This window comes from Anolis sagrei, chromosome 3 (genome assembly GCF_037176765.1).
Source record: "Anolis sagrei isolate rAnoSag1 chromosome 3, rAnoSag1.mat, whole genome shotgun sequence".
NCBI lineage: Eukaryota > Metazoa > Chordata > Lepidosauria > Squamata > Dactyloidae > Anolis > Anolis sagrei.
Window position 1 is genome coordinate 258689726 of NC_090023.1, and position 23819 is coordinate 258713544.

A 23819-nucleotide genomic window follows, 5' to 3' on the forward strand; every position below is an offset into this window, starting at 1 on the left:
TTTTCAGCTGTTAACCCAAATCAGTATGCAATTTCATGAAACATCATTTAGCCACACTCACCCCTTTTATCTTGGTTTCTTCCAGGTTTTAGGTCATGTGTAGAAGGGCTTCAAGTTAAAGAACATGTGACTAGTGTGAATGTGTGGTGCAATCGCCTTTGGAGATTGGGCTGAATGGCTCTTGTGGCCTCTTCCAATTTCATGATTCTATGTTTATGCTAATTCTTTCTGATCTGACTTAACAAAGTTATTTCCCATAGTTACGAAAGATTAAATGCTTTAGGATCATTTGTAGAGGCATGCTTTGCAGCCAGGTTCCAAGGTCAGCACCCAGCATTTCCTAGGATTATTAGGAATAACCCCATCTGAAAAACTGCTAAGCAGTGTAAATAACAATCTAGATGGTCCAGTGGTTTGGCTCAGTATACGACAGTTTCATATGAACTAGATCAGTCCCAAAATGGCTGCAACTTCTGTATAAACTATGTCTCTATTGTATTGTGATTCAAAAATATTTTTCTGATATGTTTGTAGTTCTGCATGCTTTCTATAAGCAACCAGGAAATTCTAATTGGATAAAACGCAGTTTGGGCAATATAGTTGCTTACAATAAAACAGAGTAATTTGTGAGTTCTGAACTCAACTGGAAAAAAGATATTTTTGTGGGTGATATATTTGATTCCAGCATTAAAGTTCAGAAGTAGTTATATTTTCTGTCCACCATATCTCATCCGATCTTGCAAGCTAAGCAGGATCAACCTTAACAAGATGCTTTGGATCTTGATCAAGAGAGATTGTTGTTGTTGTTGTTGTTGTTGTTGGTCTTGATCAAGAGAGGTTGTTGTCGCTGTTGTAAATAGGATATGTGACCACCAATGAACACCAGACAATATTTCAAAATAATAAACTGGCAAAACCATTTCTGAGTATTTGTTGCCTACAATAACCATATGAAATTAATAGGGTCATCATAAGTTGACAGGCAACTTGAAGGCACATTCACACATACGCAGTCCTTCTACTCCCCCCCCCCCCCCCCCCGCTCCACCCCATGTCTATCCTATGAATTCAAAGTCCCTCAAAGCAACTGAAATAGCAGGCTATAATGCCTCTGTGCATGTCCTTTGCACAGGTCAGAGTAAGATTAGAAGGGTGATCAACCTGCTCTAGCTTTCGTGCTTTTATTAACCTCACACTTGAGGAGTGAGGATATAATTGGTTGCTCTAGAGATGATGATATCATCACAAGCAGATAATCATTTTATGTTTGGGGGGAAAACAGAAGTAGTAATTAATTATGGATTTATAATTAAGGCTCCATTGAGAATATAATTTACAACAGGGATAACCCTATTTATTATGTTAGAATATTGTAATAGAGCCTCTCAACTTCATGGCATTTCTTTTGAAGTAGAAAGCAGTGTCTGTGTGTTCCCTTTAATGGATATGCTCATGTATTTGAGATATCTTTTGAAAGGAGCCTTTTGGTCTTCTAAGCTTTTCCTTCCACCATGTAAGACATCAATAACCCACCAAGAAAAAGATTCTAATAAAAATACATGTGGTTGTTTTGTCTTCCTATTTATTGGGAATGTGACAGTTCACTGATGCGCTTGAGCTTCTCTACTGACGCGCATTTAAACTCCATTTATTTTAATGGAAATGTTATATACTGCCTTTTATTTTTTCATTATTATTTTTTTGTGATTCACTCAATACGTGTTTTATTTTATTTTATCCTTGCTGTTGAACTATTTTCTCTGTTTACCACAATCACATTGTTTATGATTCAATGTTTTACAAGTATATGAATGCAGTACCCATATATATCTTTTAAAAAATTTTAGTTACTTTTTTTCAAAACAAAAGGGAAGCCAGAACTAGGAATGTCACAAAACCTGCAAGTGAGAAGAAAAAAGATAGATGGTAGAAAAGGTAAAAGAAAAGAAATAAGATGTTACTCAAACAAACTACATAATAAATCTGGGTTACCTCTAGGAAAGCACACCATACATAAGTTTTGCTCTATAAGTTTTGTCTCAAAATAGAAATTGTTGAAAAGCTGGAGGCTGATAAAAGAAAAGACGATGACTTACCTGTGGAGCCCCCGGTGGTGCAGTGGGTTAAACTGCTGAACTTGCTGATTGCTGATTGAAAGGTCGCAGGTTCGAATCTGGGGAGCAGCATGAGCTCCCGCTGTTAGCCCCAGCTTCTACCAACCTAGCAATTCAAAAATGTGCCAATATGAGTAGATCAATAGGTACTGCTCTGGCGGGAAGGTAATGGCACTCCATGCAGTCATGTTGGCTACATGACCTTAGAGATGTCTGTGGACAACGCTGACTCTTTGACTTAGAAATGGAGATTTGCACCAACCTGCAGAGTCGGACACAATTGGACTTAATGTCAGGAGAAAACCTACCTATGGCTTACCTTATTTGTTTGTTTCACATGTGCATTTTGTTAGCTTGGGGTAAAAAGTTTGCAGAAACATGGTTTTGTGGTATATGAACTAATCCTTCAGCCACCAAATTTTCAGTTAAATAAGAAATGCTTAGATATTAGCTCAACTATATCAGAAATATAGACTTATTTCTCACATATACTTATGTCTGATATGCATGGCCTTACATAGCTGCATATTACCCCATATATACTCCCCCTTTGTATAGAAAACTAGCAAATCAGGGAACTAGGTAGGCTAGAGAGGCATAGGTGAGAACAGCATAGGTGACAATAGCATTCAGTTATGTGACACTCCCATAAGTCATTTGATATGTTGCAGTTCAAAAACAGGTTATTACAACCCATATGAGAATCATGAAAGTCCTGTGGTTTGTGCAAAGAGCATATTAACATCTTGAAATACAGTACAACCTCAATATTGAAATTAAAGGGTCATATCATTGAGTTACTCTGGAAGACCTAGAAAATACCTAGAGAGGACATATTTAATACAGCATGGATAAATGAAACTATGGATACAGTCCCGTGAATACAAAAGTCAAGCTGTAATTTACATCCAGTGGTAGGCTTTTGGTCCATAATGCATCAGCCAGATTGGCCCAGGCTTCTTGCAAGGAGTAGGTGACTGCCTAGTTAGATCAGTCACATTGGCTACAGGTCTAGTTTCTAGTCACAGTCCAAGATGCTGGTTAATGACCTGCAGAGCACTATATGACTTTATCCCAGAAACGAAGAACCACAATCTCCCATATGAGCATATCTGGACTTTGACATTTTAAAGGGAAACCCTTCAGCCAATCTCGCCTGAAGCACATGTGGTGAGATAAGGAGGGAGGACTTCCTCAGCTCTGGGGCTCTTGTAAAAGAATGCCAGGTAAGCCTTGCCATCTTTCATTGGCAGGTAAAGAAACTGTGATTCAGGCATGCCTTTGGCAACTGTCATCAGTAACTGAAAGAAGCATTTTCCATTGGTTGGATCTTGTATTTTCTTTTCCTGGTGTGTCTCAAATTGCATTTTATTCCTCCCATATTTAAACTTATTTCAGTTATATTTCTTTTAGTTCATTTTAATTTTAGCTTGCTTAAGTTTTATTTTTGGAATAAAGTTGGAATATAAATCCAATAAATTTAATGATATGATAATTTTAAAAGTCTGTTTTATTTTATTTCAAAAAGAAAACAATTTGTGGCTTTAGAGCAACCCACAAGTGCTTTGCTTATTTTTTTGAGATCTGTGTATCTGGTGATCCTTCAGCTCTTCTTCATCATAGTACATAAAATACATACATGTTTATTCATAAAGGTTTTAATTCGTCCGTTATTTTGGGAAATAACGATTGACACTGGTTTTAGCAAAGAATTGGTGGGAAAACAAATGTATTTTTATATCATAAGACATGAGAATGAGTTGTACAAATTTGTGATGTCTAGTAATGCTGGGTGGATATCCGCAGGTATTGTCTACACATTGGGAATGATGTGTTTTTTGAGCTACAATAAGTGCCATCTTTCAGAATGCCAAACCTGTGCTTAGCACTGTGCCAATTTTTCCTTGATAAACCCTGACAGTACATTGTTCTCTTGTCAAGGAGCATTATCCTACCAATTCAGCAAAAGAGAAAAAATGTTGTTTTTTTAAAAAAATTCTTCATTTGGACAGTACATCTTATGGACATTCCCTTCTTCTATTGATTTGTTTTCTCGTGCCCCTTTCTCCTTCTTTTGTTTTCTTATCATAGCTTCAGGTTATTAAGTGCAAAGTATTGATGGGAATGGATGGGCTTTGGTCGATGGAGAGCTAATGCATCCCTAATCCGGCCATTGTTACAGAGTTGTGCTTTACTCTGGGTTCCTGATGGGGGGGAAAGGTGCAAAGCTGTTGATCCTCGTTTTATTTGTCACAAACCCATCCATCAATCAAGCACAGGCATGTCTGCATGCTGAATGACATGTGGGTTTCAGCTGAAAAAACTCGATAACAGTGTATTGTCAGGTTGCTCACTCTTTTTTTCCGATAAGAAATACATTTGACTGAAATAGATAAGCATGGTACTACTAAAGACTTGAAGAGAGAGAGTGACATACAAGGCAACAGGGATTGGAGATGCTGTGTGTGTTGATGATACTTAAGAGTAATAAAATGGAGGAGACCACTCTACATACAACATGCCTAAGTCATGAATGTACTCAGAAAAGGGGTTCTGCTCGAACTTAAACCAATAATCTCTCTTACCTTGCTGCCTAGCCTCAAACTGAAATGAAATTTATCCTTTTCAGATACCTATGTAGATATTTTCACACATGAAGATTAGGAGCAGAAGCAGATAAAAACATAAGCCCTTTAAAAAAAAATAGCAATAGCAAAGGAATGCATCCATGTGTGCTGATAATAACCAAGGAAGTCTAAACTGTGTGCTGCTTGATTCATATAAAGCTCTATCTATCTATCTATCTATCTCTTTATCTATCTATCTCTTTATCTATCTTTTTCTGCTTGCATACATGCACCAAAGATACCTATGCTCATCAAAATAACCAAAACATTATTATTATTTCATTCTCGTTGTTGTCCTTGTGAAAAACAATCTCACTCCCTCCTTCTCTCTGGCTCTTTTTTATCATCCCATGTCTATAGCTGCCGTTGAATATACCCAAACATACAAATATTTGCTTGGTGTGGTTTTAGCAACCAAATAGACTAAAAGATGAAACATTTTAATGCATACGTATGGGCCATAAAAGTAAATATATCATACTGGGAAGATGACCTAGAAATTCATTGGCAGTGGTAACTGGACTGCAGCCCTCCTTTACAGACACTAAGACATGTTGTAGCCCCAAGAAGTAGCGCTCTGTGAGTGAGCCATTTCCCCCTCTCTGTTCTTAGTGACTAGGGGCTAGAAAACTGCAAAAATCAATGTGGGAGTGCTTTAGATTTGTTTGGTAAATTACTTGTGCTTGGCTGCTCTATTGTATCTGGCCCATATTCCATACTAGATATTTTTAGATGGAACTACCACATAATACATAGACTCAGTATTGATTTTTATAGATTTAACAGCACTTGAATTGGACCCCTTGAGAAAGCAAGGAGTTACTTAAGAAATGCTGCTACTTGAACCTGGGGACATTCCCATTAATGCTGGTAAACGTTTGTGTCTTGAGAGGCTTTAATTCCATTTTTTTTCATTGCTCAGGCAAAATCCGTCAAACAAAGCATCCAGAGGTCAAATATTCTATGCACACATTGCAAAATCCACTACTGTGTATTTTATTTGTGTGAATAGTTTAAAATATATTTACTCTGAAAGTGATTATTTGGCTAGATCAAAGGCTGAGCAAAAGGAGAGTGTGAATAAATAAACAGGGACATTTAAAAATCAGATAGAATGTAACATTGCTTTTATGTTAGCCCATTAATTAATACTTAATTAACTAATACTACAATTACAAAGACAAAACATTTTAGGTCATGTCAAATTGGCTATTTAAAGTGCAAAATGTAATATAGCCCAATAAGCTTAGGAAGAATTCAAGAAATATTTAACTGGTGCACAAAGGAAAGGATTATCTAGGACATCAGTTCTTTTTCTATTACCACTTGGTACTGCTGTGTTTCTGGATCCAGTTCAAACTGATGATTGTGACCTTCAAAACTTTTGTCCTTAAGATACTTATCTCCATCCCTTGGATCTGCAAGGAAGGCCATGCATATGTGTTTCCTTCCATGCCATGACAAATGGGTTGCATTGTGTCAAGGTTAAGGTTGTACTTTCAGATGTAGAGACATTTCTCCCTAGGGAGATCCACCTCTGCCCAGCTCTCATCATCCTCACACAGCAAATAATGGAGATATATACAGAAGGATATTTTCCTCACAAAGAAATATACTTCCACATAGACATCACTTGCAGAGTAAGGCATTGAGACCTTAAATCTGAATTCATGGGAGCCTGAATTCAAGGTCTACTGTCATCCATTCACATTGTTTGCTTTCAGTGAGAAGCAGGCCTAAACATTTTTGTCAAATGTGTCAAATGCAAATACCTTTCAAAAATGAGTTTACTCTTGAACTGAAACAATTATCTTTTACAAAGCAAGGTAAAAGCTTTTCTGTTGAGGTAAGTTTTCTTTCTGCTGTTGTCTGATCTATCATTTTATCTAAGAGATGTTTTAGAGGTTTCAAGTACTTTTAATTGCTTTTCATGTGATTTGCTTGTTTCCTGTGAACTGTCTGGGGTTAGGACACACCATAGTCTCAAGGAAGGAACAAAGAAATAAATGTCAACTACAATAACTTAGCAAATGTGTAGGACTTTAGAGTGTCAAAGGGGTTGACATAATTCTCTTATATTCTTACTAGAAGCCTGTAATATGGGGGGGGGGGGGTAATGGGGGAGAAAAATGGCCTTGCATGGCAGAGCTGGGATTTGATCCAGGAGCTTCCTGGTGCTCAGCCTCTTATTCACTGCAGAAGCCCAGTCTGTGTATATGTGTTTTGTGTGTGTGTATATTTGTGTATATGCGTGTTTGCGTATATATTTGTGGTTTTGCACATGCATTGTAATGCAATTTTTGTTTTTTGGCTTTTAAAGTCTATTCTGCTGTGTTTTTCAGTGTTTTTTATGAGTGATGGTCACTTGTTGGCCAGATAGATATATTGTGTCCAAATTTGGTGTCAGTTTGTCAAGTGGTTTTTGAGTTATGTTAATCCCACAAATGAATATTACATTTTTATTTATATTGATATTTAATGGTTGAGCAAATCATTTTATGCCAAAATAAGGGAAAGAAAATTAGGGTTGAGTCTTACCCACATTTGTCATACACTTGGCATGAATTAACACTTTTCTAAAACATTGACTTGCATCATTCTTGTCCATTTGTTGCTGTGCAGTATCTGAATCTAATGTTTTGTGCTTTGTGAGAGATAAGCACAATTCCCTCTTCTGGGTATGCATGGATATGATGCTAACTGTTAAGCTCAGTTATTATATGGGACTTGCTTCTGAGCAAATATGTAAAGGATTGCACAAGGTCAAAGGCAGCTCTAAAGTCCCATCTCCTTGATTGCATTGACTGAGGTCTGTTTAGCATAACCAACGGAACATAGTGCACTCCGCTTGGCTTCTCAGTTTTTCTTCCTCCTGTTACTGCCCCATATTGTTATTTCAGAGCCATTAATGCCATCTTCAAATAACTAAATGGTAGTCCGCCTATTTCCATTGGTCAGGAGCTTGAATTGTTCCAAACTGAATTTATTTTACTTTTAATGTGCTAGGCACCTTGGGGTTCATTACTTAACAGTGTACCATTATATATTAAGGTCTTCCATTTTGCTCTCTGCCTGACACTGCTGAGTTAGGTTCCTTTCTTCCATCCATTAGAAAGTGGCCCTATATTTTTACCAACCCATGTGTTGATGATGATATACAAAACATTCTCAGGCTCTTTGGAACAATGCAAATAAAGAATCAATATATTACATAAATGGCTTGAGCTCCAGTCTTCGTCAGCACCTATCAAAAGTTAGTCCAAGTGCTAACACCATTAGATGTCTAGTGGTTATCCAGGAACACTCAAGCAGATCAAGATTTTGTTCATGAACTGTGAAAGCAACTTGAGACATGTCAATGAAAACAAGATAATGAGGTCCTTACTGTCTCCTTGCCTTTCCTCTTTCAAAGGGCAACATGTTCTATTATTTCTTCTTCTTCTTCCATGTGGAATCTTGTTGCAAATACATAATGTTAGGACGAGAAAAAATGGCATAGAGCAAATTCTAGGAGTTGCTTTTTGAAGCCACAAGGACCTACAGCTCAGAGTGTTGCAAGATATAGCTTTCTCTACTGACACTGCTGGGAATAAACAGACACAAGGCACTCACATGTAAAGTTGCATGTACTGCTTGTCATTACCCATGAGGCATGCTGTGAAAAATAGAGTAATCATCTCACCAGTACAACCGGGTGAATTGCTCAACTGTAATTGTGCAGCGTGTCTCATCTTCTGCTTGCTGAGCCAAGAAAGCTTCTCCTACAGTTGTAACACTGTAGAAACCACTGTTCCCATCAGAAGTGTACATACGGGATCACATCCTAGGTTTAGCTAACAGGTTCTTTGCCAAGATAACTTTTCTACATTTTAGTTGGTTTCCTTTCTTTTCAAGTTGACTCTTAGGTAATAAGGAAATGTTCAGTTTGCATACACTCAGAATGTGTTAACTCAGACAGAAAAATTAGCAATGATCTTTTCTTCTTTCCAAGGAAATAGGATGACCCTCCTTTGCATACCTCCTAGCATTTGACTGACAGGACTAATTACACTTCTTTCATATTACACAAATAAGAGGGTTTGACTCATAACCAGGCCTGGTGACATGTGCCACTGAAGAATTTTTGCAGTACTAATTTCCATCCAATCTGGAAAGCACATTTTCTTTTTTAGATATCCCAAATGCATACAGTGTTACTGGCTTATAATAGCTAAATTCTTGGATATGAACAGTTTCATTCCATACATACACATATATTCTAGTGATAGTTTAATTATACAGCATTTGACTTTTTGTGTATGTTTACTAATGTGAGCTATTATATGTATTTTTATTTTATTTTATTTTTTGTAAATTGTCTCAAGTTCTGGACTGGGGGAGGTCATATGAAGTAAATGAAGATGCATAACTCAACCTCCTGCCAACAATTCAATATGAGTTATAGTGGTTGTACTAGTGCCAGGTAGAAATTTTTCACCTACCCCATATTGAAGCTGCTGGGAATAAGGAACTGAAATGGATAGGGGCTGTATAAATAGGTGTGACTGGCAAGAAGTTGGGGGAGAGCTTGAATTGGCGTACACCTTGGCATCCATTCTGGGGTGAAGGGGGGAATTTTGGGTTTATCTCTGTAGGCCCTATGGCTTAGGGGGTTCCCAAAAATTTCTTCCTGAGGGGTTTCCTTGGGGGGTCTGCCTCTCACCTTTGGGGTTTTATGGTCCAGTGGAGAGGGGAGGTTCCCAAGGACGGCCTTCCATTAATGACCGGCCCGGACAACAAGCCATCAATGTGGAGTGCCCCTGGGGTCAGGTGTTTCGCCCAGTGGTTGGCTTGACAGGTGGTCCCAGAAAGATACCTGGCCTCACACCATTACCTATGTTGCAATGCGCCCCCACAACTAATTAGCTCAATTACCAGTTTTTTAATTAGGTCAATAAATGCCCCAAGTATTTCTCCACATTGTGTGTCTGGTCTCTTTATTTCGCGATGGTGATTCAAGTGACTGTAGAGATCTATTCTGGATCCCCATGGTCTGTCACTATGAGGACATAGATTTCCAGATGGAAGGCAGTCACTCACTTCATGCTGGTGGTCTTTATTTCTTTCAGAACACTGAAATTTGTCTGCCTGTCTTCCCAAGAGATTTGTAGGATTTTTCAGAGGCAATGTTGATGGAATCTTTCCAAAACTCTATGGATTTTTAACTAGGTTACAAACCTATAACTACAATAAAGAATGCCAGCCAAATCTATATGATGCACACACTGTCTTCTTTGCCATTGTTGACCCACACCTTCCCAATGAACTGACCACTTTCACCAACTCCTATCATCCCATTTTTTATGCTCTTATGATTACACTGACATTCACATACCGAAAATGTGACAACTGTTGGAAACAACAGAACAAAATGTATGACAATAAGATAGAAAAATGGGATGGACGGAGGTGGACACTGAAGATTGGTATGTCACTCAGAGATGTTGATCAATGTCTGAATTGACTCAGTGTCTCAGTTTTTCAAAAACTGAGATTTCTGAACCAGAGCCAAATGGCCTGGAGAACTGTGGAAATGTTTCCTCTGAAGATTTTTCGGGGATATGACCAAGATATGTTCAGAATCCAGCATCTGCCTAGCTTGGAATCAACTCAGTGACACCTTTTTGTAGACTTTTAGAATCACACATATTGGCACTCCTTGCACTAAAATATTACACCAAGGGTGATTTTCCTCCTGGAATTGCCATCATCTGATTGTTTAATTTGTATGAAGTGTCCAGTGGCATTGCAGGAATTTTCTCATTTTTCCAGACTTTTTTATTCTAACTGTGAGAGTATTTATTTGCATGCTTACTTAGTAAAATGCAGTTGCACTCCTAGCTTGTTCATAATGGATCATGCCCTATTATAGCTTTTCTGATGAAGGTAGATTTTCAGTCTTTAACCAGATCGGTTGATTCTGGGCCGTTAACAATACCATAAGAATGGATGAGAAAGGTTGAAGAAGGGAGTGCATTAATGCCATGCTCCACCTGTCGTTATCTATGTGTATGTACCCTTACAGTCCACAATGAATTATAAGAAATCATGGCTCTCACTAAAAAAAGCTTTTCAATCAGTCACCATTTGATCAGTATTGGTCCAAAGATTGATTTTGTTTGCTAGAGCTTTGATTAGTTTTCTTTGCATAACAATTCTTTTTTCAGGCCCTTGACTTTCTCTTCTCCTTCTCTCGTCACAAGGACATTGTGGTTTTTGTCTTCTTCGTTTTGTTTCTGATGGATCATTTCCACTCTGAAGCAGAAGCAATGACCCATGATCTCCTTTGCCCCTCCAGATGAACAACGGGGAAGAGGGAAGGGAGATCTGTCTGGATTATAGTTCACATGATTAAAATAATATTCTAAATTATATTACAATGCACTGGGTTTATTTTTAAAATCATGTAAATGGAAAGAAGAACCTTCACTCTTTTTTCTAAATAACTTTAGGATTTTCTTAGTGTTTACACCAAATGTTAAACCATATGAGTATGATCGCAGAGGATCTTGTATAAAATCCCAGACTAAAATGTTCCCTGGTTTCTTTCCAAGCCCCTGGAAGGAGAAACAAAACAGCATTTCCTTCTAATTTATACAATTCCAGACTTACTGCTATCTGTAAAGAGGGAATCAAATTAAATTGTGGTTTGTGTATTTGGCAATTAAGTAAAGTTTGTTTTGAAATCCTGCATAGAAATGTTTGCATCTTCAAACCGTGTATCTGTGCGCCATTTAAAATAATCAGTTTACATTTAGACATACATTTTTGTTTAGACTGTGCTTCAGGCATAGGTGTTACCCTGCATTGAGCAGACATTTAACTAAGCTCAGCTCACTGCTATAATGAGAATACATTTCTGCAGATATTGTCATCCTGATCCTTTCAAAGTTTTCTCTGACTTTGTATACACTTGGGTTAGCCATTTCATGTGTAGACACTGATTTCTTCCACTTTGAAACCTCAACAAATTCCATATGGCAGAGGACATCTTCTAATCTAATCTAATGGGAGACAAGAGGGAAATGATGGTGTGGTTCAAATTCTTAATGTAAGGACAAACGAATGTCTACATCTTATATGGAGAGAAATGTACTTATAGTCCTGGCCAGTACAGCTCACACACAATGCCCTTTTGTAATTCCATGTCTCTGCATCATGCCTCATATCAAGCCTATAGAATCATAGAATCATAGAGTTGGAAGAGACCTCATGGACCATCCTGTTCAATCCGCTGCCAAGAAGCAGGAATATTGCATTCAAAGCACCCCTGACAGATGGCCATGTGTCAGATCATCTGATAAAAGCGCTGCATTGGAATACTGACTGGTTCACCCTTGTTAAATGCATCACTTTATTTCTCCCACTTGATTACTCAGCTCTTGATGATTTATAGCTGAATAAGTAGGCCACATCCAGAGGAAAATGTTGTGTTAGGGGGATGAGTAGTGTTTGATCTAGAAGTGTTAATTCATCTTTCAAGTCATCAATTAGTATTAAATGGCTATGAGTGATAAAACGAGTCAGAATGTTGTTTAGGGAGGGAAAAGGCAATGGGGACATGTGCTTGTTTTCTTTTGTTGTTATGTATTACATATACACAAGCATCACCAATCTATGCATGTTTCATTTTATTTAAACAACATTCCAGGAAATATAACTGTTGGCATTTGGAAGCCATATCTTTAGGGGAAAGGTCTCCAAGGAAGAAAACGCTACAACAAGATAATTTAATTCCTTATTTTGAGTTTGGAGAATAATTGTCCATTCATTTATCTTCGCAAATACTGAAACTGACAGTTCCATCCAGCACAATGTGAAGAAAATAAAGTTGTTAAAATTATGCCACTTAAAATAGGAGGGTGGCTTTCTCAATGGGTAAGTCCAAACAAATGTGTGACCAATACATTGCAGAGAATGTTGTGGGTTTTGGGGCTTTTTAACCTTTAAAATAAAATATTACTACATGGAAGACATGAGAGAAGTCCATGAAATTTTACACATGGTGGAGAAATTAGAGAGATGGGACTTGTTCTCTTTTCTTATAATACTAGAATGCAAACTTATCCAGTAAAACTAGTGGGTCCAGAATAAACAAAAGTCAATACTTTTTTCTTACCCTGCTTAACTGTAGAGCTTGCTTCTAGAAAATGTGGTGATGGCTGTCAGTTGGGATGGTTTTAAGAGAGGATTAGATGATTCATGGAGGATAAGACTGTCTAGTAGTCATTGTGATTATTCACATAGTCTAATAGATTACATGTCACCTGCAGTATCAGAAGCAGCCTGCCTTTCAGTGCCAGTCATTGGGGGAACATTGAGCTGAATTATGCCATTACTGTTGCCTTGAGGTCATGCTTGCAGGATTCCAGGGTTGGCTATGATTGATCATTGGTCTGATCCAGCACCATGCTTTTATTTTATTAAGCTGTCTTCCATGCATCCTAGTGAACATATTCACTTACATTCCAAGTTATTTGGTGTATAAAGATAGTGACTACACTGGGGTATACATCATGACTTCTGTATCCATGGGGAATATGTTCCAAAACACACACACACACACATCCACATGTGAATACCTGAAACTGTGGATAATAACAAACCCTGTATTTTGACTCAACATGGACTGGAAGCATCCCTGATTATCACATTGAAGAGCCTAGAGAGGCCTTCAAACATTTTTGGGGGAGAAGAAGGACCATACTGTATTGGTGAACCATTCCTAAAATACTAAAAATCTTCAGTTCAGATCTTGTTTCAACCAGAGCAATCTTAGGAAGTATAATTGCTTTACAGTCTCCCTTACACTTCTTTCAGTGGGCATTATGAAGGGCTAATAATGATGGCCTGCTAAATATGTTTGATTGAACCGATGCAACCAATTTAGAGTCGCCGTCTGGTATGCTTATATGACATGCATGATGGATAATGTACTGAATATATATCTCCAAGCTAATATTAAAACTTAGGAGTATGTTAACAAAAAGATAATGAAGTTCTTCCAAGGATGTGAGATGATAAACATGCATATTTTAATCATTGTGGTTTGCATCATGTTCAACATTTTCAAGAATTGTATTCTGTTCAGTCTTTACTTGTGGTCTGTTTGAGATAATAATCACAATTGTTGACATGGCCTTCCTCTTAAAACAGGCAGTGCCCCCTGCTGAAGGGTTTCTGAGGTGCTATTGACTGGGACACTGAGATTTGATGACTGCAGTGCTTTCCTGGTCATGAGGTCTGTAGAAACAAGCAGATGTGGCAGGACTCAGAGGGGCTCTCTCCAACGGTGTATGAATGCACAAAAGGGTGAGAGTCGTGCAGGTGTCAGCTCCTAATTATATCATTTCAGAAACCTTTCCGTTGGGATTCTGTCTAGCTGATGTGAGTGGTATCATTGGCAGAATAACCATCGAAAACAGAACTCCATCATTTTGGCTATGTCTGCTGGTGCAGGATTTCAACCTTCATAGATACTAAACATTGGTTTTCCGTTGTATTGTTTACCTCTTCTTCTTTCCTCTTCTTCTCTTATTTTTCTTACTTGCTCACGAGTGACTTTGTAGTTGGTTTTTGGTTTAATGTTGATGCTGTACAATCCAAATACTGCAATAATATCCAGATACTATTTGTATTATGGGCCAGTCTTTTCCAAAACAATCTCTGTAAAAAAAAAAAAGCATGGAACTCTCAGAAAATAATACAGTGTGTTATACCTGACCTTACCATTTCAGAAGTGATACCACAGGTTGATTTAGAATACATGTCATGGGAAAGAGACTAAGACATCACTTACAAGTATAATAGGTGTAAAACATAGGCAAGACCCCATTGTTTTAAACAGCCATGCTAAAACTGTAAAAGGGAAATCATAAATCTTGAGGCGCAACTAAAGGGAATGAGTGGCTAATTGCTTTACATTCTTTTCAACTGACATACAGACATCAGAATAGATACTGCTAAGAGATCATGACAGCAGTGACAAAACAATGCAATTGGAAAAGACAAACTCCTAGTTTGTTGCTTTCTGTGGCAGCTGCAATTGTGTAAATGTATTCATGTGACATATATAAATGTGTTTATAGAAGGTTGTGCCAATGGTTCCTCGCCATGATTGTTGGAAGGCAACATGTATGGTTAGAAGCGTTTTCCTCCCTCTTTCCAATAGCAGACTCAGGAATGACAGAAAAGGAACCAAGATGGGGTCACTGAGAAACAAGGATATGCTCAAGCAAACTCTAGGCTTTGCAGAAGTACAAAACATTGAAATGAAATCCATCATAAGGATCATCAGTGACTCACAAAAAGCTTGATAAGCTTGCTGAGTGGCCATATGAGTTGTGCCAATTTGAAAAATAAAACTTTAGGGAGACATGGAAAGAACGGGCACTCAGCTCATTGGAAATGTCTTTACTTGTGGTTTCTTTGGATTCTGAACTGGAAGTATAAAGAGTACTTGATAGTGTTCTTGTTCTCAGTGGGAAAATGCATCTCAGCATATTGAGACACTTGGTTTTTGAAGAGGGACCAAGCTCTAGCATTTTTCACATTTTGTTTGTTAAAAAACATTGCATAAAAATATATGAATTAATTTACAGTGACCATCATATGTTGTGCAAATATATTGTGCAAAACAGTGCTTTTGTAGAAATGAAAAGCCAAACTTTTTTTTCTATTGCAAAGTCAAGTATTTGGGGGATGTTTGAATCTCCGGCAGGAAGGTAACAGCGCTCCATGCAATTATGCCAGCCACATGACCTTGGAGGTGTCTATGGACAACACTGGCTCTTCGGCTTAGAAATTGAGATGAGCACCAAGCCCCAGAGTGGGACACGACTGGACTTAATGTCAGGGGAAAACCTGCTCTTAGTGGAGATGAAATATGCTAGAGTTTATTTGTATATAGATCAGAATCGCTCATTGTTGCCTCTTCTTTCAGTGTGACTTTGGGGGCTGTCATTAGAAACATCTACACTCTAAAATATAGCTGCTGATCAGCCTTGCTGAAATGAATAGGAATTCTATCTTCATTGAATTTGCATAGGGGATTTCCTTATGATATGCTTTCTAGAAACACATTATGTTCTGCTCTGAAGGAATTAAAATCCACAAATTATTTTCAGAATGTATTTAAACATTATCACTTTTCAGCCTCTTCTCCATTGAAATAGTCCCTCCTTCCATAGCTGCTTTTCACTGCAACAGCTGCCAGGGCTGCGAGCCTACATCTTTGGAATATGTATTTTGTCCCTGATTGTTTTTGCATAATGTTTGGGGAAGAGCAAGCAAGAGACAATTAAGCTTCTGCACAGAACAGAGGTCTGATTCCCCTCCTCCATAAAAGTCTCAAGGTATTCACTACAGGAAAATATCCAGTTAACATGATCAGATTATTTTAGTTCTATAGAAGAATATCTTGGAATATCTTTCCAAAGCTCAGAATATCTGTCACAAATTGCTTTTTGTTAATACAGAAAAAGTTGGCAAAACAGAGATATTTCCCTTTCTCAATTCTTTATAAAGAATAATATCCTCTGATGCAGCTGGTCTCTTGAGTGCCTACCAACAGCTGGGTTATTCAGAAATCATTTCTCCAAGATTGTGAAGATGTAGCGCACAATTGGCAGCAATACAGACTCAGGCAAAGTTCTTGGGCAGACCTCCTGGTTGTTGGCTCTCTCAGCTATCCAGTGCAACATTTCAGCCTTATCAAGACAGAACTCTAACTAGGTTGTTGTGAGTTTTCCGGGCTGTATGGTCATGTTCCAGAAGCATTCTCTCATCTTCAGTTTGTCCAACTTGCCCTCAGCCACAAGAACTGATATTCAATAACATGAGCTTGATGAGATAGCATTCAGTAGATTCCCTTAAGCATTAATTGTAAAAATATGCTACTCTAGTCCTCTTAGATTGTGTTGAAGTGTGCCTTTATAGAACCTGACTCTCTCATTTTAAAGATTTAGCAGTACAATTCAGATAGGCAGATGATAGGCACTAGGTGACCTATAAGGTTATCTACTGATTAGATGTGGCTTTCACACTTCACATGGCTTAAATATATGTTGAGTCAAGGACATAGTCCAAAACCAACCAACTGTAACATCATATCTGATTCTTTATAGGTATAGGGATAGCTACTGGGTTGCTCGTAATTGCAATATGAGTTTTAATATCATTCCAATTGCCATAGCTCCCATAGGGTGTCCAGTGGGTGATGCAACTGTAATGCAGTAGGTACACAAATATACACGAAGATTCAAAAGTGATACTGAAACCCCTCCATCAATTCCATATAAAAACTTACCCCTGAAAAGTTTCGAAGTCCAGGAATATTGGGTTCTGTTATTTATTTATTTATTTATTATTTATTTATTAATGCACTTGTATACCGCTAATATCTCAGCCTAAATCGGCGACTCATTGCGGTTTACAACATTTAAAAAACAATATTCAGTTAAAAGCATAAAACACATATACAGTACAAATTATTGGGCCACCAATAACAATCCTATGCATCTCATAACTGGAATCGTAATCCAAAATTCATCGTCCGTGTATAACCAATCCTTAGTCATCACAATTCGTTACAACGGATTAACCGAATGCTTGTTTAAACATCCATGTCTTCAATCTTTTCCGAAACACCATCAGCGAAGGGGCTGATCGTACCTCTATGGGGAGGGTGTTCCAAAGCCGGGGGGCCACCACAGAAAAGGCCCTATCTCTCGTCCCCGCCAGCCGAGCTTGAGAAGCAGGCGGGATCGAGAGCAGGGTCTCCCCGGAAGATCTCAAACTCCTGGTGGGTTCATAGGCAGAGATGCAGTCAGATAGGTAGCTTGGGCCGGAACCGTTTAGGGCTTTAAAGGCCAACGCCAGCACTTTGAATTCAGCCCGGTAGCAGATCGGTAGCCAGTGGAGTTGGCGCAACAGGGGGGTTGTATGCTCCCTGCACTCCGCTCCTGTTAAAATCATGGCTGCCGAGCGTTGGACTAGTTGGAGCTTCCGAGTTGTCTTCAAAGGCAACCCCACGTAGAGAGCGTTGCAGTAGTCTAAACGGGATGTAACCAGAGTGTGGACTACCGTGGCCAAGTCAGACTTCCCAAGGTATGGGCGCAGCTGGCGCACAAGCTTTAGCTGTGCAAATGCTCCCCTGGTCACCGCCGAAACCTGGGGTTCCAGGCTCAGCGATGAGTCCAGGATCACACCCAAGCTGCGAACCTGCATCTTCAGGGGGAGTGTGGCCCCATCTAACACAGGCTGTAACCCTATGCCCTGTTCGGCCTTGCGACTGACCAGGAGTACCTCTGTCTTGTCTGGATTCAATTTCAATTTGTTCGCCCTCATCCAGACCGTCACAGCGACCAGGCACCGGTTCAGGACCTGGACAGCCTCCTTAGTAGCAGGTGGAAAGGAGTGACAGAGTAGGACATCATCCGCGTACAGATGACACCGTACCCCGAAACTCCGGATGATCTCCCCCAGCGGCTTCATGTAGATGTTAAACAACATGGGAGACAATATTGAGCCCTGAGGAACCCCACAAGACAATGGTTGTGGGGTTGAACAGGTGTCCCCCAACAACACCTTCTGAGATCGACCCTCCAGGAATGACCGGAGCCACTGCAAAACAGTACCTCCAAGACCCATCCCTGCGAGGCGTCCCAGAAGGATACCGTGGTCGACGGTATCGAAGGCCGCTGAGAGGTCGAGCAGCACCAACAGGGACACACTCCCCCTGTCGAGCTCCCGGCGCAGATCATCCACTAAGGCGACCAAGGCTGTCTCGGTACCATGTCCCGGCCTAAAGCCAGACTGTGCCGGGTCTAGATAATCCGTGTCTACCAAGAATACCTGGAGTTGTGAGGCCACCACACGTTCCAAGACTTTGCCCAAGAAGGGGAGATTGGAAACTGGCCGATAGTTGTCGAATTTAGTGGGGTCCAGTGATGGTTTCTTCAACAGCGGTTTTATTATAGCTTGTTTTAAGCTCGCTGGAAACTTGCCTTCCCGAAGGGAAGCATTAACCACCACCTTAACCCACTCAGCCAATCCCCTTCTGGCCTCCTTTAGAAGCCAGGATGGGCAGGGGTCCAGGATGCATGTGGTTGGCCTCATTCCTCCAAGTATCTTGTCCACATCCTCGGGTTTCACCAATTGAAATGAATCCATCAAAACTGGACAAGCAGGTGCTCGTGTTACATCCTCAGAGACTGCCATTAACATGGTATCCAGACCAGAACGGATCAAAGCGACTTTGTCTGTAAAGAACTGAGCAAAAGCTTCACAGCGAGAAGTCGAATCGTCAGGGTTCCCACCTTGAGTGGTGGGATTTAAAAGGCCTCTGTTATATGTTCACGTTCATTGTTGCTTGTGCCCAAATTGTAGCCATGTATCCACATTGAGTAGTTTGATCACAGATCAATCTCAAAAGCAAATCTTGGGTAACACACCTAATATCATTTCCTGCAAGGAATCTTTACAGTAGCTTTACTCAAATTGAGACAAACATTTCCCCTGGAAATACATTAGAAAATTGATGCAGAGTCTTGGTACACAATGTACTCTTTAGCAGAGGTTCTCAACCTGTGAGTCCCCAGATGTTTTGACCTTCAACTCCCAGAAATGGCTGGGATTTCTGGGAGTTATAGGCCAAAACATGTGGGGACCCAAAGGCTGAGAACCACTGCTCTATAGGTAAGGAATAAAAGAAAAGGGATATACATACAAGGGGAAAGGTCTTTACAAAGACTAAGAACAGAGCTGGGGATCCATTCTTTCCAGAACTTGACTTCAGAATGGGAAGTTCTTTTGTTTCCTCCTTTTTGCTCATCATGTTTCAGTTTTGCTAATTTTATTTGGATATCGCTTTTTGTTCTCCTATTTGGTTGCATTGTCTGTTTATTAGTTATTTACAGGCATATAGCCGGGGGGGGGGTTGAGGGGCTTCAGCCCCCCCCCCCGAAATTCTCATGGTGGTCCGTGAGAAGACCTTACTGGTACATTATTTAAACTGTTATGTTTATTCATATCATGATCTGATCACCCTGCTCTATATATCCCATATGCATGGGAGTATTGGGGTAACGATACAAAAGGTTTGCTAGGGTAGACCCTCTTTCACTCAGACTCAGCCCCTCCCCGAAACAAACTCACCCCCCCCCCCCCGAATTGAAATCCTGGCTATGGGCTTGGTTATTTACAGTATTTATATACCGCTTTTCTCACCCCTGGGGGACTCAAAGTGCTTTACACAAACATAGTGGCAAAATTCAATGCCTTACAAACATACACCAAATTACAATCCACACCGTAACAAAGTATAAAATCAATGGGACAGTTCAACATAAAATACAATAAAAAGACATTTAAAACATGAAATATAAGAATTAAAACCCAGTTTTAGAATTCTATAAGTATTGCATTGACAAAGGGGAAATGAGTTAGAAGAATACTATAGAGCCACAATGGAGAACTTAGAAAATACCTAAAGAGGACATATTATATATGTCAAACGTAGATAAATGAAACTACAGGTTCTGGTCCTGTGGAATATGGGAGTCATACTGTGCTTCTCTTTCCTTTGTGCGAGCTTGCAACTCTCAGAGCAAATCTAGGAATGGGTTTGTACAAATGTTTTCTGTTGGTCTACTAGGCCAACCCCTCAGCAATCAATGTAACATGCTGGGATGGTTGCCAAATCTACTGTGGTAAACTCCATGTAGCAAAGCACCCCTTTTAAATTTCCTGATTCTTTAAAAATATTTTTGGTTCTAAACTATCAGAATAATGAAGTGATCACTGAATATTTCCCAGAAGACTAGTTCTTGTTCAGAAGTTCCCTTGCACTGCTTTTCTCAAGAAGACCGCTTGTGTAGCGCCTATGTGATTCAGTGGATCTTGCACTGGTGAATTTCCTGGTGAATTTTGCCCTTACGCCAAGGGCACTGTTTCTTCCCCGACTTGCTGTGCCTTCTACTTCCAGCCATTTTAAGACAAGCAAGGGGTTAAACCATTAGTTTGCTTGTGAATAGCTGCCATCCAGGGATTTTGTGAAAAGCTGAGAGCACTTGGGATTGATTCTCCAGTAGACAGCTGCAGTAGCTGCTGCCTGTTTTGACTATTACAAAATTCATTCCTGCCAAGCATATTTCTGTTGTCCTTTCTCAAGTAAGTATCATAGGAGTGCCAAAGAATTCCAATAGCCCCCTCATTCTCTTAGAGCATGTAGTCTTTTTTCTAAAAAGAATGGCACATGAAATCCCTTATTTGATAGGTTGATGAAGCAAGGGCGGCCTTGAAGTATTTTGATTTCATCTCCCCAAAAAGGGACCAGTTTGGATGCATTCCAGATTAAATGAATCAGTTCTGTGGGCTTTTCTCTGTGTTTGTGTGTGTTCAGTGCCCCTTGTGCCATTGATTACAAAAAAAAGAAGAAAACCTTTTACACACATTGTAACATAACTACTATATCTGAAAAGCAGACTATTTTAAAGTATGTATTTTAATAAATACTTTTAGCACGAGTTTTCTCCATCCAGGCATATTGCCAGTAGGTGGTATTCAAGGCTAAAGTCCTTACCTTTGTGCGTCTGCTAAAAAAGTATCAATTATAAAAAAAAGTCCAACAATGTTCATCCAATCAGATCCCTCTATTAACCAAAAATTCCAATGGCTCTTTCAAAAAAGAGTATGCAAGAGTGCTAATGGACTGCGCTGCCGTGCTCATTGTTGAAGGAGGGAGAGAAGTAGTCGCTCAAAGTTATGGTTTTTCTTTTTTAATTGGACATCTCTAGAATTGAATAGCGTTGTTGTTACCAGGAGGTTGTACCACTTTTTCACGCCAGTAGCATTTTCACATCCTTTACAATGCAACATTGCGGTGCTATATAGCAGCTAAGCACACAAACCATCTTTTAACGCTCTCATGGGGTGTAGCCTTGAAACTGTCATAAACCCATAAACATCAGCAGGCTAAAGGTATGATCTGTTTCTACATAACCCTATGCAGTTTTCTTCTTCTGAGGAAAGCAACTCCACAGTAAGTTGCCACATAAGAGGTTCATCACATGAATTAGTGCTAAAATGAAGCAAATTTAAAGAGACAGTCTCTTGCAGGGTCTCTATCCTAGGAATGACCAGTTTCCAAAGATGGAAAGAAGAATATGTTTTGGATTCAGGACTTGTCCATTTGTACTCTTTAGTGGCCAAGTGGGTGCATGTGACGCATATTTTCCAACTGTCCTGATTTGGCAGGGACAGTCTCAATTGATCCTATCTCATTCCACTTTTTATTTTAAAAAGTGGAAGGAAAGGACTAAATGTGTCAGCACATTTAAGATTAACTGGTTTTTATTTTTCCATTAGGTTCTTTGGATATAAACCCACTTCTTCAAGTGTAGCATCAAGTGGTATTAAAGCCATAGGCAGAAAGTACCACTTGGTGGGTACCAGTTATAGGAGTGAGACAGAATGTAATAGGGTTTAGACCAGTGGTTCTCCACCTGTGGGTGCCCAGATGTTTTGGCCTTCAAGCCCCAGAAATCCTAACAGCTGGTAAACTAGTTGTGATTTCTGGGAGTTGTCAACCAAACCACCTGGGGACCCACAGGTTGAGAACCACTGGTTTAGAGAGAGGCAAGTGCACATCATGACCTTTGCCCTATCCCCCCCCTCCCCCACTTTCTCCTTGACTTCCTTTTTCTTTTCTCCGGCTTCTATTCTGTCAAGGTTTCCTTCCACATTGTAGCCAGCTGAATCTTTGCTGTGCTCTACAGGTCATTTGGAGGCAGCAGAATGAGAACAGAAGGAAACAAGCAAGCAATACTGTCATGTCAAAATAAATCAGGCAACAAACTGCCAAGGGCAAGCTAAAATGGGTGCTAAGGCACTCTGGATCTTCTAGACCTCAGAACATTAGCCCTAGTTAACCGCAGAGTTCAAGCAAAGACTTATACTTTGGTTGTCCTGGTGACTATTCAAAGCTCTGTCCTTTGATGGAGAGCTAGGTCTAATGGGGCCATTTCTGTCCTAGAGCCTTGCACTCTTGTAGTATTCTAAAATATTTGGGGAAATCTTGGTATGGCCACAGAACCAGACTATGATATATCTTCTTCAAGATTGGGAAGAATTGACTTCGACTCCCAGAATCTGCCAGATAGCATGGCTACTGGGAATTCTATGAGCCATAGTCTAAAAGTACCTTTTCCTAGCTTTGTTCTGTAGGTCTCCACAAAGTTACCATACTCATATGTTTTCATTGGAAACACTGAGGGCAAGAGGAGGAGTTATGGGCCGAGTCTGAGAGTGTCATGTGACTAGGCCATCCAGCTTGTGTGTGTAATGAAGAAAGAACCCTGGAACTGAAACACAAAACAGAAGAGAAACAGTTGAAGAGGTTGCAGGAAAGCTGATTGTGAGTGTTGGATCCGCCTATGCCCTGATTCATGACAGCCGTAAATTCAGTAAAGTGTGTGTCAGATGGGTGCCTAAGCAATTGACAAAGGAGCATAAGTACAAGCAGCATGCAGATGATGTGAAAAAAGGGTGGCTACAAAAAAAACCCACATTTTTTACTAATGGCATTAAAGAGTTGGTACAACACTGAGAAAAATACATCACAAAGGAAGGTGACTAGAAAAATGATGTAATTTGTTTTTGAAATTCTTAATAAATAGGGTTAAAGTACAGAAACCTTTGAAGAACCCTTATATTACTTTGGCATTTTTAGAATGCCAAAGGGCTCACTGTTTTTATTGCAACACACACATACACAAGTCCTAGAATTTCACTTCTGTTATCTACCCCAGGTTCTACTTTCATTGGGAAATGAGCAATAGTGTATATAATCCATGGCACACACTTCTGTAGTTGAGAAAGATCTAGTTAGTCTAACATCTTGTTTTCCCGGAGACTTACTGGATTCTCTCAGTAAGTGGTATTGAGAGGCATAATGCCCCTGATTATAGCATAAAACCATCATGACTACTAGTCATGTAAATCAATATATGTTAACTAAAGAGCTTTATTAGACCTTAAA